Source organism: Pongo abelii, chromosome X (assembly GCF_028885655.2).
Source record: "Pongo abelii isolate AG06213 chromosome X, NHGRI_mPonAbe1-v2.0_pri, whole genome shotgun sequence".
Lineage (NCBI taxonomy): Eukaryota > Metazoa > Chordata > Mammalia > Primates > Hominidae > Pongo > Pongo abelii.
In genome coordinates this window covers 37,722,088-37,737,760 of record NC_072008.2, presented here as the reverse complement: position 1 = coordinate 37,737,760, position 15,673 = coordinate 37,722,088, and the positions used below count along the sequence as shown (strand labels likewise).

Genomic DNA, 15,673 nt, shown 5'->3' with positions numbered 1-15,673 from the left:
ACCTCACCACTCCTATTCAACATAGTGTTGGAAGTTCTGGCCAGGTCAATCAGGCAAGAGAAAGAAATAAAAGTATTCAAATAGGAAGAGAGGGAGCCAAATTGTCTCTGTTTGCAGATGACATGATTGTATATTTAGAAAACCCCATGGTCTTAGCCCAAAATCTCCTTATGCTGATAAGCAACTTCAGTAGAGTCTCAGGATACAAAATCAATGTGCAAACATCACAAGCATTCCTATACACCAATAATAGACAGAGAGCCACATAATGAGTGACTCCCATTCACAATTGCTACAAAGACAATAAAATACCTAGGAATACAACTTACAAGGGATGTGAAGGACCTCTTTAAGGAGAACTACAAAACACTGCTCAAGGAAATAAGAGAGGACACAAACAAATGGAAAAACATTCCACGCTCATGGATAGGAAGAATCAATATCATGAAAATGGCCATACTGCCCAAAGTAATTTACAGATTCAATGCTATTCCCATCAAGTTACCATTGACTTTCTTCATGGAATTAGAAAAAAAACTACTTTAAATTTCATATGAAACCAAAAAGGAGCCCATATAGCCAAGACAATCCTAAGCAAAAAGAACAAAGCTGGAGACATCAAACTGTACTACAAGTCTACGGTAACCAAAACATCATGGTACTGGTACCAAAACAGATATATAGACCAATGGAACAGAACAGAGGCCTCAGAAATAACACCACACATCTACAACCATCTGATCTTTGACAAACCTGACAAAAAGAAGCAATGGGGAAAGGATTCCCTACTTAATAAATGGTGCTGGTAAAATTGGCCAGCCATATGCAGAAAACAGAAACTGGACCCCTTCCTTACACCTTATACAAAAATTAACTCAAATTGGATTAAAGACTTAAATGTGAAACCCAAAACCATAAAAACCCTAGAAGAAAACCTAGGCAATATCATTCAGAACATAGGAATGTGCAAAGATTTCATAATGAAAACACCAAAAGCAATTGCAACAAAAGCCAAATTGACAAATGGGATCTAATTAAACTAAAGAGCTTCTGCACAGCAAGAGAAACTAGCATCACAGTGAAATTTTATTCTTTAAAATTATCTTCTTACAAATTCAGTTTGTCCTCCCACATTCCATTTTTAATTGTTTGTTTGTTTTGTTTTGTTTGGCCTCCATCTTTCAGTCTGGAGGATTTTCTCAGAAAATTATTTTATTTGGTTTATCTGTTCATCATTAAAATATGATGTATTGAAAAGCTGACTGGAAACTCTATGGGAGTAGTTGGGTTTTGTCGAGTGTGGGTAACATGCTAATGTGGTGACATGACTGTCCTATTCCCTTGGTGAACATTTAATGTAAACATCTACAGAGAAGGACTATCCAATAACCTGCCTGGAGGTCACAAGTCAGACTGCCATTGCTACAGGAGCTGAGTGGAGGAAGAAATCTGGGAGATGCAGCATCTCAAATTTTATCTATAAATGTTTACTTAATCCCCTAGTTTTCACACAGTACTTCTGATCTCAGCTGTGCCTGGTGTTCTCTGGTCCTGAAATTCCTTGCCTTATTCTCTCCATAGACTAATCCCCAGTTGTTGCTTGAGTGTGGGCAGGACAGCCAAATGCTGCATGTGGTGAGGGAGGTGTACTGGATTCCAAATGCTTTGTACACAGAAGTTCACCCAATCCTTCTGCTTTTAGCCCTGTCCTCACCCCAATTTTCAGGGTTCACTATTAGCACCAGTCCTAAGCTTTTCAGGGTGCTTCTGGGTGGATCAGATTGGTTCTCAGCTTTCCTCCCTGCCAGTTTAGAAATTAGATTTCTTAGGTTTCCTAGGTCATTTACTGCTTTCCAGTTTCCAAATTGTGTTGCTGATATCTTATCTCCTATTGTACTTACCCTTTTAGGTTTCTGTCTTTAAAACATCCACTTTCCTCTCATTTCAGAGGAGATTTGGGGAAAAGCAAAAAGAAGATAATACATTTCCACATGCACAATTCCTTGTGGAGTAAAAACTCTTTGTTCTATCTTCTCTTTGTTCTTTTTTCTTTGTTCAGTCACTGATTTTCAAGAAATAAAATCATTTTCCCATTTTACAGATAGAACATATTAGGCATAGGCCAGGCATGGTGGCTCACGCCTGTAATCCCAGCATTTTGAGTGGCCAAGGTGGGCAGATCACTTGAGGTCAAGAGTTCAAGACCAGCCTGGCCAAAATGGTAAAACCCCATCTCTACTAAAAATACAAAAAATTAGATGGGCTTGGTGGTACACACCTGTAATCCCAGCTACTCAGGAGGCTGAGGGGAGAGGATTGCTTGAACCTGGGAGGTGGAGGTTGCAGTGAGCCAAAATGGCGCCACTGCACTCCAGCCTGGGTGACAGGGCAAGACTCAGTCAAAAAAAAGAAAGGAAGGAGGGAAGGAAGGAAGGAAATAAATAAATAACATATTAGGGATAAATAAATAAACTCACTTTTCCAAGATGACAGAGTTGGCGGTGGGGCAGTAGCTCAGTATATCCATGTTGAAGAAAAAGCCAATGCTGTAACACTATGCGGCTGTCACATGCCTGACATAAGTTACTCTAGCCTGCCTGCTCATTGCTTTGCAGTTGACCTCTACCAATGTCATGGCCAAGTAATAAAAGCCAGAGTTAGTTGCTGAATATGAAATGACCTGGCTAAAACATTCACATATTATTCTTTTTTTGCAAAAGAAAAAAGAAAAAAAATTGAACTGATCTGACCTAGTATTTTTCATGATAATAACTATAATTACCTAACCAAGCTGAACGAGCCTTGGAATTCATCTCAGAAAAACTACCAATACTAGATTTTGGAAACTGGAAGCATGACAAATTTCTGAGTTGGATCTTTTAGAAACAGGATAAAAGCTGAGGTCATCTAAAATTTAATTTAGTGCCTGAAAGTAGGTCTCAAAATGAAAACGATACTTTACCATTTTGAAGCAGAATTTTCTGTATCCTGTGTCTCTTGAAGCAATTTACTGCATGGATTTCTCTTAGGTGAGCAGGATGGTTAGTCCGAGTTTAAGCCAAGCACAGTTCACAGTCAATTTCTGTTCAGATTCATTACTTTTGCAGCTAGCTGTGAGCCTTATTGCATCAGTGAGTCAGACTAATATTGCCAGCAGATCATGTCATAATTTGTTAATGAAACTATTCATTACTATTTTTTGCCATTTCTTTATTTATTTGGGATATAATCTGTATCTCCCTTATTAAAACGTGTCAGATATGCTGATGTTCTGTACAACTCAATTGTATTCTCTTGACTTTATGGATGAAATGAACCTATATAACAAACCTGGGATTACTCTATAAGAATGCCTCTGAGTTAATTATACTTCCTGTTAGTACAAATCTATTCTAAAATGCACTTAATTGCATTTGCAGACATTTATTTTGAAGTTGGTCATTGTTGGTGGTTTGTGGCTTTGCTCTCAGGAAGAAGGGTGCTATATTTAAATTAATCAATAAAGAATAAATACACTTGAAATGGAGTTTATGATTTGGTGTTCTTAGAGTGAAGATGTGGGAAGAGAAGTCCTGCAAATGTGAGGAGTTGATTTTACAGAAAATTGGGTCTTGGGTAATTTAGTGACTTTCTCCCACAATGCTCAGTTATTTAATGGTAGAGCTAGGAGTAACCAGTTCTCAGGTGTCCCAGGCCCATTCCCTTTCTACTTTACTATGGGAGTAGGATCTTGCAGAAAAATTTTCTGTGTGTAATTTACTTTTCATAAAATAATAATAATAAATAATTTGGTATTGTTTAAATTTTTATTTAGAAGTAATTTAAAACTTGCAAAATAGTTGCATATACAATACACATGACTTTCTGTAGTTTGTCTAAGACTTTTAGTTTATTAATTATTTTGAAAAGTTAAGATAAATACCTAAATTTCTTACACTTCATTTGTAGATTGGATAAGTTTTTATTAATTATAATAATATTTAAGTGTATACAAATATAAATATAAGACTTCCATTAAGTTGAGCCATAATCTTAACATACAATTTTTATAAATTTGGTTCTTATAAACTTTAGACAATATTCCATGTATTTGGATTGATAGTTTCACCACTTACACCAGCTGGGTACAATTTTATGATGTCCTTGTTTCTTGTCAAATTGTTATTATAAAGTATAATACACATAACTTTCTATGTTTAGATAGATCAATTTTTAACATTTTACAAATGTGTGTCACAGACACACAAACACACACAGAAATACCTGAATGAAGAGACAGACAGATGCAGCTAACTTCATATATTTCCCAAGAACAAGAGAATTCTGGGCCAGGCACCATGGCTCACACTTGTAATCCCAGCACTTTGGGAGGCCAAGGCAAGAGGATCTCTTCAGCTTAGGAGTTGAAGGTTACAGTGGCCTATGACCAAGCCAATGTAAGGCAGCCTGGGTGACAGAGCAAGACCCTGTCTCTAAAAAAATTAAAAGAAAAGCAAGCAAAAGAAAAAAATTCTCTTACAAAACCATAGTACATGTATCCAATTCCAGAAATTTAACATTGATACCATGCTCTTTATTATATAATATACAGTCCATATTCAGTTTTCACAGTTGTTGCAACAATGTTTTTCTGGTCATTCTATTCTTTTTCCTCCTAAATCTAATCCATGTTCATGTGTTGCACTTAGTTGTCACGTCTCTCTGGCCTCCATTAATATGGACTAGTTCTCAGTCTTTGTGTTTTATGACATGGACATTCTTGAAGAACACAGGCCTGCTGTTTTGTAAAATATCTCTCAGTTTGAGTTTGTCTGATGTTTCCTCATGATTACAGTTGGTTTAGGTACTCTTCTGGCAGAAATATGACTTAAATGGCTCTGTGTCCTGTTAAAGCATCACAACAAGAGGCACATGATGTTAGTTTGTCCATTATTGGTAATAACAACTTTGACATTTGGTTAAGTGGCGGGGGGAGGGGGATCTTCCAGGTTTCTTAGCAAGTTATTTTCAGCACAGCATGAGAAGCAAGAAAGTCTACACAGCAGGAAGTACCTAAAATCCATTTCTGAGCTAAACTAGATGGAATGCTGGCATTAACTAGGGTTAGATGGGGTTCTTTGCAGTGCCAGCCAGTGTGATTCAGCCCTCAGCTTGTACTGTTCTCCAGCCCTCCTTCTCCTGCCAAACCCTACAACCTGATTCAATGGCAATCTTTGATGGGGCCTGCTGAGTCACTTTCTTAGGAACCAATGCTATGTAGGTACTCCTTCCTCTACAGGAATTCAAAAAATATTATCTCAAAATCTAAAAACACATGAGTTGGATGACACTATGGTCTGCATATCCTGAGTCCTTTATTGATTGGTTGCAGAGATTTTTGACTGATAAGCCTGGCTTTAATTGAGCTTACTTATGTAATAGGCAATAACAATAGCCCCAAGGAATATATTTCCCAAGGCACCAACCATAGTATCAGGGACCCCTTCCCCTGCCCCATTTCCTTCCCCTGTCCTGCGCTGAGGTAATTGGCTGAATAGAATAGAGCTTGAGCCGGGCACAGTGTCTCATGCTTATAATCCCAGCACTTTGGGAGGCCGAGGCAGGTGGATGGCTTGAGCTCAGGAGTTCGAGACCAGCCCAGGCAACATGGTGAGACCCTATCTCTACTAAAATTACAAAAAATTAGCCAGATGTGGTGGTGCATGCCTGTGGTCCCAACTACTTGGGAGGCTGAGGTGGGAGGATCGCTTGAGCCCAGCAGGGCAAAGGTTGTAGTGAGTCAAGATCGCCCCACTACACTCCAGCCTGAGTCACAGAGCCAGGCTCTTTCTCAAAAAAGAAAACAAAAAATCGAGAATAGAACTCGAAAAACACAGTTGCAGTTGTTTTCCTTGGGGAGCCATCTCACTCCAATGAAGGTTCTACCTGCTACCCACCCCTATCCCCTACCTTTCCTCTTACTAAGCTGGGATAATGTTAAACATTTTTTACTTGGTAGAAATATTCATTCTTGATTACAAATCACTGGGTTGTCTGAGAAAGGTGGAGTCGTATAAAACTATGGGCCTTCAAAGAGGATACTCCACCCTCTTTGGGGACTGATTAGAAACTAACATGAATCGAATAAAACAAAATGAATGAAGTAGCTCTCTGTAGAAATGTTTACAGGCCCAACTTCCAAACTTCATAGTTATTTAATCATGGATTGCTATTGGGACTAGAGCTTCTCCCACATTTTAGAATGTTATAGTTAAAAAAGAGTGTTACAAATGATCAACCTGTTAGCTGCCTCAGTTTCTTCATTACAAATGAGAATAACCTGATCTAAAGAGACATGTTTGGAGCAAGCTTGAATTTATTTGGCCTTCTGGTCAAGTCAAGCAGGTTTAGCTTGGAAGAAACTGAATCACACATAAACTAGAAGTGGGGTTGCTCATGGATATGAGACTGTGCCTTGGGAGTTGGTAATAGAGAGGGGTTGTTTTCTCAAAGCCTTTTTGGAGAAAGTCACCATAGGAGTTCCTTGTTCTTCACCCCAAATCTCCATAGTTTCTGCAACTCTGCTAAATTCCACATCTGCTCCTTTCTGTTTTCTTACCCTCACCCTTTCTTTTAATTTCCCCAAAAAATCTGGTAAGAGCAAGGGTAGTATCTTAGCTTGAGTTCTCCCAAAAGATGATCCTGGGAGAAGGGTTTGCATACAAGCAGTTTATTTGGGGGATGTCTTAGTTTGGGCTGCTAAAACAGATTACCATAGACTGGGTAGCTGAAAGAAAAATAGTATTTTTTTCACTATTTTGAAAGCCAGCAGTCTGAAACCAGGATGCCAGCATGGTTGGGTGCTGGTGAGAGCTCTCTTTCTGGTTTGAAAATGGTAGTCTTTTCGCAGTACCCTCATATGGTGGAGAGCAGAGAAGGAGGAAAACAACCTCTGTCGTGTCTTCTCAGTGCATTAATCACATAATGAGGGCTCCGCCCTAGTGACCTGATTACCTTCCAAAGGCCTCATCTCCAAATACCATCATACTGAAGATTAGCGTTTCAACATATAAATTTTGAGGTGATACAAACATTCAGTGCATAGCAAGGAGTAATACCAGGAAGCATAGAGGGGAAAAAAGAGAAAGGGGAAGACATTCAATAAAAGGCACATTCATGAGTAAGTTATTACTAGGGAGCTCAATCCACTAGGGACCTGCTGAGAGACTTTGCTATCTCTCATGCTGCTAATCATGAGACATCATGCCCTAGAATTATCCCTCCAAGAGAAGGAAGGAAATTGGAGAGGTACCCACCAAATTCTGTTCTTCATTTGTGAAAGTCACTTCTAGGTCATTAAATTGCCTGGCCCTTCCTGGCTTGCCCCACAAGTGAGTGTAGCATACTCTCATAGCCAGAGAATGTCCTAAGTCACAGAAATACAGGTGCTTAAGGTAAGAAGCCTCTGGTAGTATAGGAATAAGTAACTGTCCACGGAAGTTGCACATGATCTCCTGGATAAGCTGAGAGGTTACAGATGGGACAGCAACAATGAATGACACTACGGGGAAGGCACCTGAGGCAAGCTGGGCCAGGCAGCTGGTAGGGAAGGTTGGAGTGCCCTAGGCCAACACTTCAGCAAAAACTGTATGCACAGTGATTCCCAAAGACAGGAATTGTGAAAGGACTGGTACCGTAAAACCGGTCTGCTAGTGCCTCTTTCCAAACAACCTGTGTAGGACCAACCAACCTCCCCCCAACACACACACACAGAGCATACATATACACACTAAAATTCTAGGAAAGCCTCATGCTCACAGTCCATACATTCTATCCTTACATCTTCAAGGCAGCAATAAGTCCATCAGCAGAAGTAATTATTGCAATAGTGTCTTTATTAATCGAATTCTGTCTGTCTGCTCAGTTTTCATTACTTTTTAAGATCATGCTTTGGATGAATTTTTAAAATGAGTTCATAAGAATAGAGCAGAACGAATACCCCACGTGGCTTTTGGAAAATCATTCAAGTCTTCTAAATTACATAAAAGAATTTAAAAATATTCAACCCCTATTCATGCTGGGGTTGAAAGGATAAATAAAGCAGCCCTTTTTATTTCCCTCCAGAGTCACAAACTAATTGAGACATAAAACACAGGAATAAAACAGAGATAAAAATATCACCCTTGTTGAACTAAGATTGAATTGCAGAATGAGACTAGATTTATAGTCGTAATGGACCCCCGAAACTGTGCCTCCTAACAATATACCCAAGAATCCAGCCTCCCACTCGTAGCGGAAAATCATTCCCTAAGACATGCAGCACATGGAGATTGTAAGAGTGTTTGAATCTTCTGTACAAATTATAAGAGAGAGACCGAGAGACAGAAAAAGAGAAGTAGAGCTGTAGAGCCACACTGTATTATTTGGGTCTTTTTGGAAGCAGACTCTGAGACAGAGTTAGTAGTGCAAACAGTATATGTGGAGGTAAATCTTGTGAAAGATGAAAGGGGGAGGAAGCAAAACTGGGCAGGGAAAGTCTTAGACCATGCTGTGGCTATGACACCTATGAAAGGAAAGAGGCGAGAAAGCAAGATTGAGCGAGGGGGAGAAAGTAAGTTTGGGCAGGGCAAGCCTGGGATCTCAATGCAGATTTGACAAAGTCTCAGTCAACACCTAGGGCAGCTCCAAAGCAAATAATTCCTGTTAATTGAGTCCCATATTGGCAGAAACGGTCAGGCCATAGCATTTCTTCTGTGTTTCCTCATTGGCTAGGCTTCCCGAGAAGAATGTGGCCTTCAAAAGTTGGAGGCTGTCAACTAGCTGCACTCCCTGCAACTGAGTGGCAAGTTCTTTCCTGAGAGGTTCTCCGAGTGGCACACCTCAATGGCTGCCATACACATCTACTTTGTTCCTTTTCTTACTGTTTCTGATCAGAAAAGTTATACTTCTTCACTGCTGGAAAGGAATAGACAAAGGAGCAGAGAGAGGCTGGCAGTGTTACCAACATGTGTTTAGTTCTCAGGGAATGAAGTGGAAACACACATACACACAAAAATACATATTAAGTAGAAGTCCTTTATGGATACATGAGGCATATGAAATAATTCTCATCCCTTACCCCTTGCCACAAATAACATATAATCGCACTTGCCTTCTAAGGCAGGTGGGTCCTGTTAACTGGAGAACCCTTTATGTTGATGAGCTGGAGAGCTAAGTGGGGCTCAATTGCATATCACAATGGAAGAGAAAAGAAGTGAGGGGAAGGATGAAGAGAATGGAGCCTATAACACTGAGCATTGTATGAAGGACAGAGAGAAAATCGTTGTATCAGGTAGGCCAAGAAGGGACTTGGGAGAATATAAACGTCAATTGAAATTTTTAAGTTGATTGCTTTGAGGAAAATGATGTGAACTCTTTCTTGGCCTCTACTGTGAAATGTTAAGAAAGTCTACATTGTCCTGAAATGCTTTTGTGAAAATGGATTTTTCATAGGATGCCCAGGAAGGTATTGACATTTATGTCTGAATGAATATGCCACGCAGCAAAGCCAAGTGGCTGAGATAGTAATCTACCTTGGGTCTGCATGGTGCCAAAGCCCATGAGCTCAACTGTTAGGCTTAGACTGCTGTTTGTTGGCTTCAAAGAGAATGGAAGTGGTGCACAAAGTTAATGAACAGCCTAAGAACTTTGCCCTGGACATGCCAGCATTGTGGAGTTCCTCATTTATGGGGTTGTGTTCCAAAACTAGGGTGTGCCCTCAGAGAGTGTGTACACACTCTTGTTTTCCATAGTTACTCCCACAGGCCATCCTTTGGCTGCCTCTAACAATAAATATGGCAAGAGAGCACAGATAATACACTGAATCACCAAGGCCAAATAAGAGTGGGGTGAGGTTTGGTCCACTTTCAGTCCCAAGCCCCATGATTCCCAAATATTAAAAAAGATATTAGTAAACAAAACATAAAACAATTTGAAAAAGCTATATTCATGACAATTCTAATATGTTCTATATTGGGATTATACCAACTATGGTTAAGGGAAACTATTTCACAAAATGGATTAACTGTTAAAAATATGTGTTAATGCCTATCCAACACCATGGAGAGGAAGGTTGATTGGATTTACAGCAGCAGTTCTATTTATTCAGAAAAAAAATCCTGTAATAGAAAATTTACTCAGTAAGCTGTGCTACCTTATGAATATCATTTGGGAGAAAACAAGTCTAATAGATGCTGTTGGTGCCCTCCCTCCATAGCCCCTTGGCATTTACCATGTTCATACATGCTGTCCAACTTCCAGCTGCCAGCACCTACAACCCTCAGCCTGAAGCCTTTCTTTGGACACTGGAGCTCTTTCTGATCCTCCCCACAAGCAACCCCCTACCAATGATGGATCAAGTTACTGGATAAACATCCCAGCTCCCTTGTGCCATGACTGGTATAAATCAGAGGCACGTTCTCCCAGTGAGATTATGTTCTCCTTGAGTTTGGTGATCGATCTTGCTTAGTAATGCAAATTTTATTGGCTTCTTTCCATTCCTCGTTTTTATTTCTCTATTTCCTTACTGATAGTTGCTGGGATTATCTGCCAAACAAATTACTTACATTTAAACCATTGCCTCAGAGTCTTCATTTCGCGTTACCATACAGGACTACCCGAGACTGGGTAATTTATAAAGCAAAGAGGTTTACTTGGCTCATCACTCTGCAGACTGTACAAACATGGGACCAGCATCTTCATGGTTTCGGTTGAGGCTTCCAGAAGCTTCTCCTTTTTGGCAGATGGCAAAGGGGGGAGGAGGCATGTCACACGGTGAGAAAAGGAACAAGAGAGAGAGGAGAACTTAAGGGGCTCCTTTAAACAACCACCTCTCCCATGAACTAATAGAGCAAGAACTCACTCATTACCATGGGGAGGGCACCAAGCCATTCATGAGGGATCCACCTCCATGACCCAAACACTTCCACCAGGCCCCACCTCTAACACTGCATATCACATTTCAACATGAGATTTGGAGGGGACAACTAACCAAACCGTATCAGGGTCACTTCTGTAAGAACACAAACCAAAACATTTCATTTGCCTCACCTGTTCTTACTAAACAAACTTCTGATTTGAAGTTGAGCTTCTCTAGTGGCCAATTTCTGATCAAAGATGCAGTAATAATCTGTCCCGCTTATATGAGTCCTCCTGGTGGCTGATTAATGACTTGGAAATATTGTTGGTGTGAGTCAGTCTTCTACAACAGGGAATGGCAAACTATAGCCTGTAGGCTAAATCTGGCCGGCCTTTACATTTTGTAAATAAAGTTTTATTGGAACACAGCCACATCTACATATCGTCTGTAGCTACTTTCACACCACAACAGCAGAGTTAAATAGTTGTGACAAAGACAATATGGCCTGTAGATTGTAAAATATTTATACTTTATAGAAAATGTCTGCTGATCACTCACAGAGAAGCTGTTCACCTTTGGGTTCACTGAGAAAGTCAAACCTGTGGATTTATAAATATGAGGGTCAGAACTTGGACCAATGGCATCTCACCAAGTGGCAGCCCAGTGAGACTCTCAACTTAAAATATAGACTAGTCACCACCTACTCAATTCCTTCCAGTGTTTGATTATGGCATGGTCAGAATTCTAGCAATTCTTGTCCATGTCTTGGGAATTCTAGGGTAGAGACAAGAAGGAGGGCATTGGCTAGACAGGAATATTAAGAAAGTGTCTTTTAAATTGAGGTTCATCAACACACTTTAAGCACACTTCTCTCCAGAAAACTTCTTTTGTTTATTGACCTAGTTCTTGCTAATCATCCCCTCATGCTGTATCCTCTTGGTCCTTACAGGATTAGCATCAATTATTAATTAATTTGAAATTGATTGATGAGGTCCTCTGTAGATTATTCTAAGCTATGCCACAATTCTAGCTAGCTCAAGCTTCTTCAGCATAGAGACTATTTATATTACTTGTCAACCTCCTAACCCCCAACAATTGATAGCATAGTATTTTGTATACAGCAGATGTTCAGTAAATTATTTGACTGTCCAATAATCAGTCAAATGTTCAGTAAATTATTTGACTGTCCACACACAGACTTCTATAGATGAGGCAAAATGATAATCAAACTGGAATCATTTGTCAAATATGAAATAATTTTACATAATGTCTCTAGAGTGATAAGGAATGTAGGCTTCAAAAATGCTAAAGAAATGTATGAAATCCCTAGCCTTGGCCATGCAGTGTTATTTTTGACATTGAAGTGGAAGAAATTGCTAAGTCACAAATTTCAAAAGTGACCCCTTCCTGAGTAAGTAATAACAAAGCTAACAAAGAAAGAAAGAATATATCTGACCCATTTGGAAAATTAACCAGATTGCATGAACTTTATGTCTTGTAAAAAATCCTTCTGAGTAATGACTAATTACTAAAAATGTATTTTTGTTCAGTTATCCACAATCTAGTTGGTGGATAAAATAGGTAGGCCAATAATAATATTCCAAGGAACATTTGGACATTGGAAAGAATAACCTTGCACTATAATAACTAGTTCCACTACCTCACTTCTACTCATTCTTTAATCCACTGTGATCTGACTTTTATTTTCAATTAAGTTCAACTTACCATTTTTAATTTCCTGTTTATGTATATACTAGGGCTTAATGAGAGAAAAAATTCCTGCATTTCCTGCACTCCATTGTTCCATAGCCTATTAAAAGATCCAGGCATATGAAGAAACAATTGCCATACAGAGTGGCAAGTGCCATTAACAAGAAATGTAGTATAAATGGAGGTAAGACAAAGGAGAAGGTGATCAACTCTGTTTGAGGGTGGGTCTTAGGTTGGGTTCCTTGGAAGCGGAGCTTGAGGCAGGGATTTATTAAAGGCATGCGCTCTGGAGGAAACACGTACTGCAAGACAGGGCAGGAGAAGGAGTCAAGCAAATAAGTGATCTTGGTCAATGTCTAACCTTGTCTTCACACAAGACAGATTCTGGAGCATAAATCTCACAGCAGAGAGAAAGGGAAGGGTCCAGGCTTTTGTACCTCTGTGTCGCAGGGCCATTGGCTGTCCCAGTTAGCCAAGGGTATTCCTTCTGAGAAGGTCACAGGCATAAGCCATCAGCTGAAGTGCTCACAAGCGGCTGAGCATTTGGGTATTCTGCTGGTCAAGTGGATCTGGGAAGAGCACCAATATCATCTATTAAGAGAGGGTTAGAAAAACTAGATTATATGTTTAATACTTTGGGCAGCTCAACATCTGAACACCATTCCTGTTTGAGAAAATAGGACAAGACAGATGGCAGACAAGGCTCCATTTTGCATGATGCTTCCCATTTTCTGAGCCTGGTCCTACAGCCTTCCAAGTTTGTTATTGTATATCCTTCTTAAAAAATTCCTTTTCTGCTTTGACTAGCCAGGGTCAAATTTTGTGGTTAGGGAGCTTTGACCGGTACAGAGATTAGAAAAATTGTTAGATCCTAGATCATCATAGCCTGAAAAAGATAAGGCCCATTGAGGGGGAGAAGAGCATATGGAGAGGAGAGATATTACATATATTCAGGCTGAGTAAGAATCATAAATCTATGGTGACTATAAAATGTGTTACTTGTGAGTGTAGGGGAAGGTGTGGCAAATCTAGTGAGTATTTGAGAAAAAGACAATGAATTAATCGTGGGACTTGTTGAGTATGAGTGTTCTGGGTACACCCAGAGGGAGATGTTTCATAGGTGGCTGTTCAAGTGTCACGGTCAAGATAAGCCATCTGGAACACACACACAGAGAGAGAAAGAGAGAGAGAGAGAGAGAAACTGGCCACTGGGGGTGGCTAGGTTCAGGGGGAAATGAACACAGAGCAAGAGTTGAAGAGGCCAAAAGCAGAATCCAAGAGGATTATTAAATCTATGTAGTTCTCTATAGATAAATATTTGGCAAACCAAGAGAGGACAGGAACCAAGGAAAGAAGGACTAACCAACACAATTAAATGGCTCCAGAGTGATCAAGCAGGGCAAAGGCTGAAAAGAGACCAGTGTTGATGTTAACTAGTAAGTCAGTGATGACCTTTCAGAGGAGGGTTTTATGGAGTTCCTTAAAATATAAAACAATGTATCCTTCCTTCTGTGTCTAGTAAATACATCACCTCATCAACTAGATCCCCTTACAACCTTGTGTTTGTAACTGTTCCCTCTCTGTTGGCTCCTATGCAGCAAAGAAGCATAACTAAAGTACTCTCTTCTCTCTTCAGCTGTGGAACTCCAATTCATCCTTCAAGAGTCAATGTCACCTCCACAGCAGGTGTTTCCTGACTCGTCAGGTGAGAATTAGATCCCGTTTCTCTCCTGGAGTCGCATAGCACTTTGTGTTTATTTCTTTTGTAGATCGTACTGAAGTATATTGGAGGCATCTATTTGTATGTCTGTCCGACTGTGACCAGAACCTGTGTCCTAGTCACCTTGTATTCCTATTGTCAAGCATAGCCTGTGGAACACATGACAGAACCTAATATAAATTGCTGAAAGAATGGCTATTTGGCTGAAAAGAAATAACTGCATGAATGCTCCCTTCCTAAAAATGTTTACCTTAAGTCAATTTCTTGATTTATAGTTCTGAATACATGTTTCAAATTGGAACTTTTGATTTTCAGTATACTTCATAGAATAATTAAACATTTGGGAGGAAAACACTCATGCAAAGAGAAGTATCCCAAGGGAAATAAATAAATAAATATCCTTGGTGCATGTGGTACAGTTAATATATCATAACAATGAATTATAAACCAAAACCAACATTATAAAACACAAAATTTGAAATAGATATAAAATGGAAGAAGTATATTTCTCCTCATGCCAGGAAGTAGCTTTGCATATTAAGAAAATGTAAATGCCTCACAGACAGAAAAATGATGGGAATAGATTGTAATAACTTAAAAACGAGCACACTTTAAACAGCCTCTGTGATGAATATGTGATTATGAAGAATCCACCAAAAAGGCTAGTCAGGCATTGTTCCACTCTGATGCTTCCAGAAGCAGGATGACTGATGGCCCTCAATTAAAAAAAGGCACAGCAAGAGACAGGCTAAACTGAAGACACAAAGGAAAGAGACTGAATTGCTGGAATATACGAAGATGTTAGTCTGAAAGGTAACAATTGAAATTCTAGTAAGTGTGAGTGTTCCCTATGTGTCTAAAATATTACAAATATCCAAATCATTCTAGAATATTAATGGAGAGTGAGAAAAAATAAAAGGAAAAATATAAAGATACACAGATGCATAAAGAAAGGTAAAAAGTTTAGAATATTTGGTAGCTTTAGGTGAATTCAGGGTTGCGGCAAGTTACCATAAACATGGATTGGCAAAGACTTTCTATAAAGAATGAGATAATAAATGTTTTAGGTTTTGCAGCTACTGCAAAAGACCTCTGTCTCAACTACGAACACTCCTGCTGGAGTGAAAAAGTAGCCACAAACAGTAGGTAATTGAATGCGGTGGCTGTGTTCTAATAAAACTGTATTTACAAAAAAAGTGGGGGCCAGATTAGGATTGCTGGCTGTAGTTTGCCAGCCCATGCTATACAACAAACCAGTTTGTGATAAACAACAAAATAGATAAAAGCTAGTGTGTGTGTGAGACAGAGATCAATTATTGTTGAGTCAATAATTGTAGATGTTACAGTAAGTTTTTGTCGTATTTGTT

General features: G+C 39.4%; 1 long non-coding RNA gene across 1 annotated transcript; it reads right to left on the bottom strand.

The window, feature by feature from the left end:
* Positions 1-4,520: 4,520 nt before the first annotated feature.
* Positions 4,521-13,258, bottom strand: LOC129052848 (uncharacterized). The gene is made up of 3 exons (XR_008517969.1): positions 13,024-13,258; positions 10,584-10,749; positions 4,521-4,884 (listed from the first exon to the last, which is right to left on the bottom strand). It is a non-coding gene; the product is annotated as an uncharacterized LOC129052848 (long non-coding RNA).
* Positions 13,259-15,673: the final 2,415 nt, after the last annotated feature.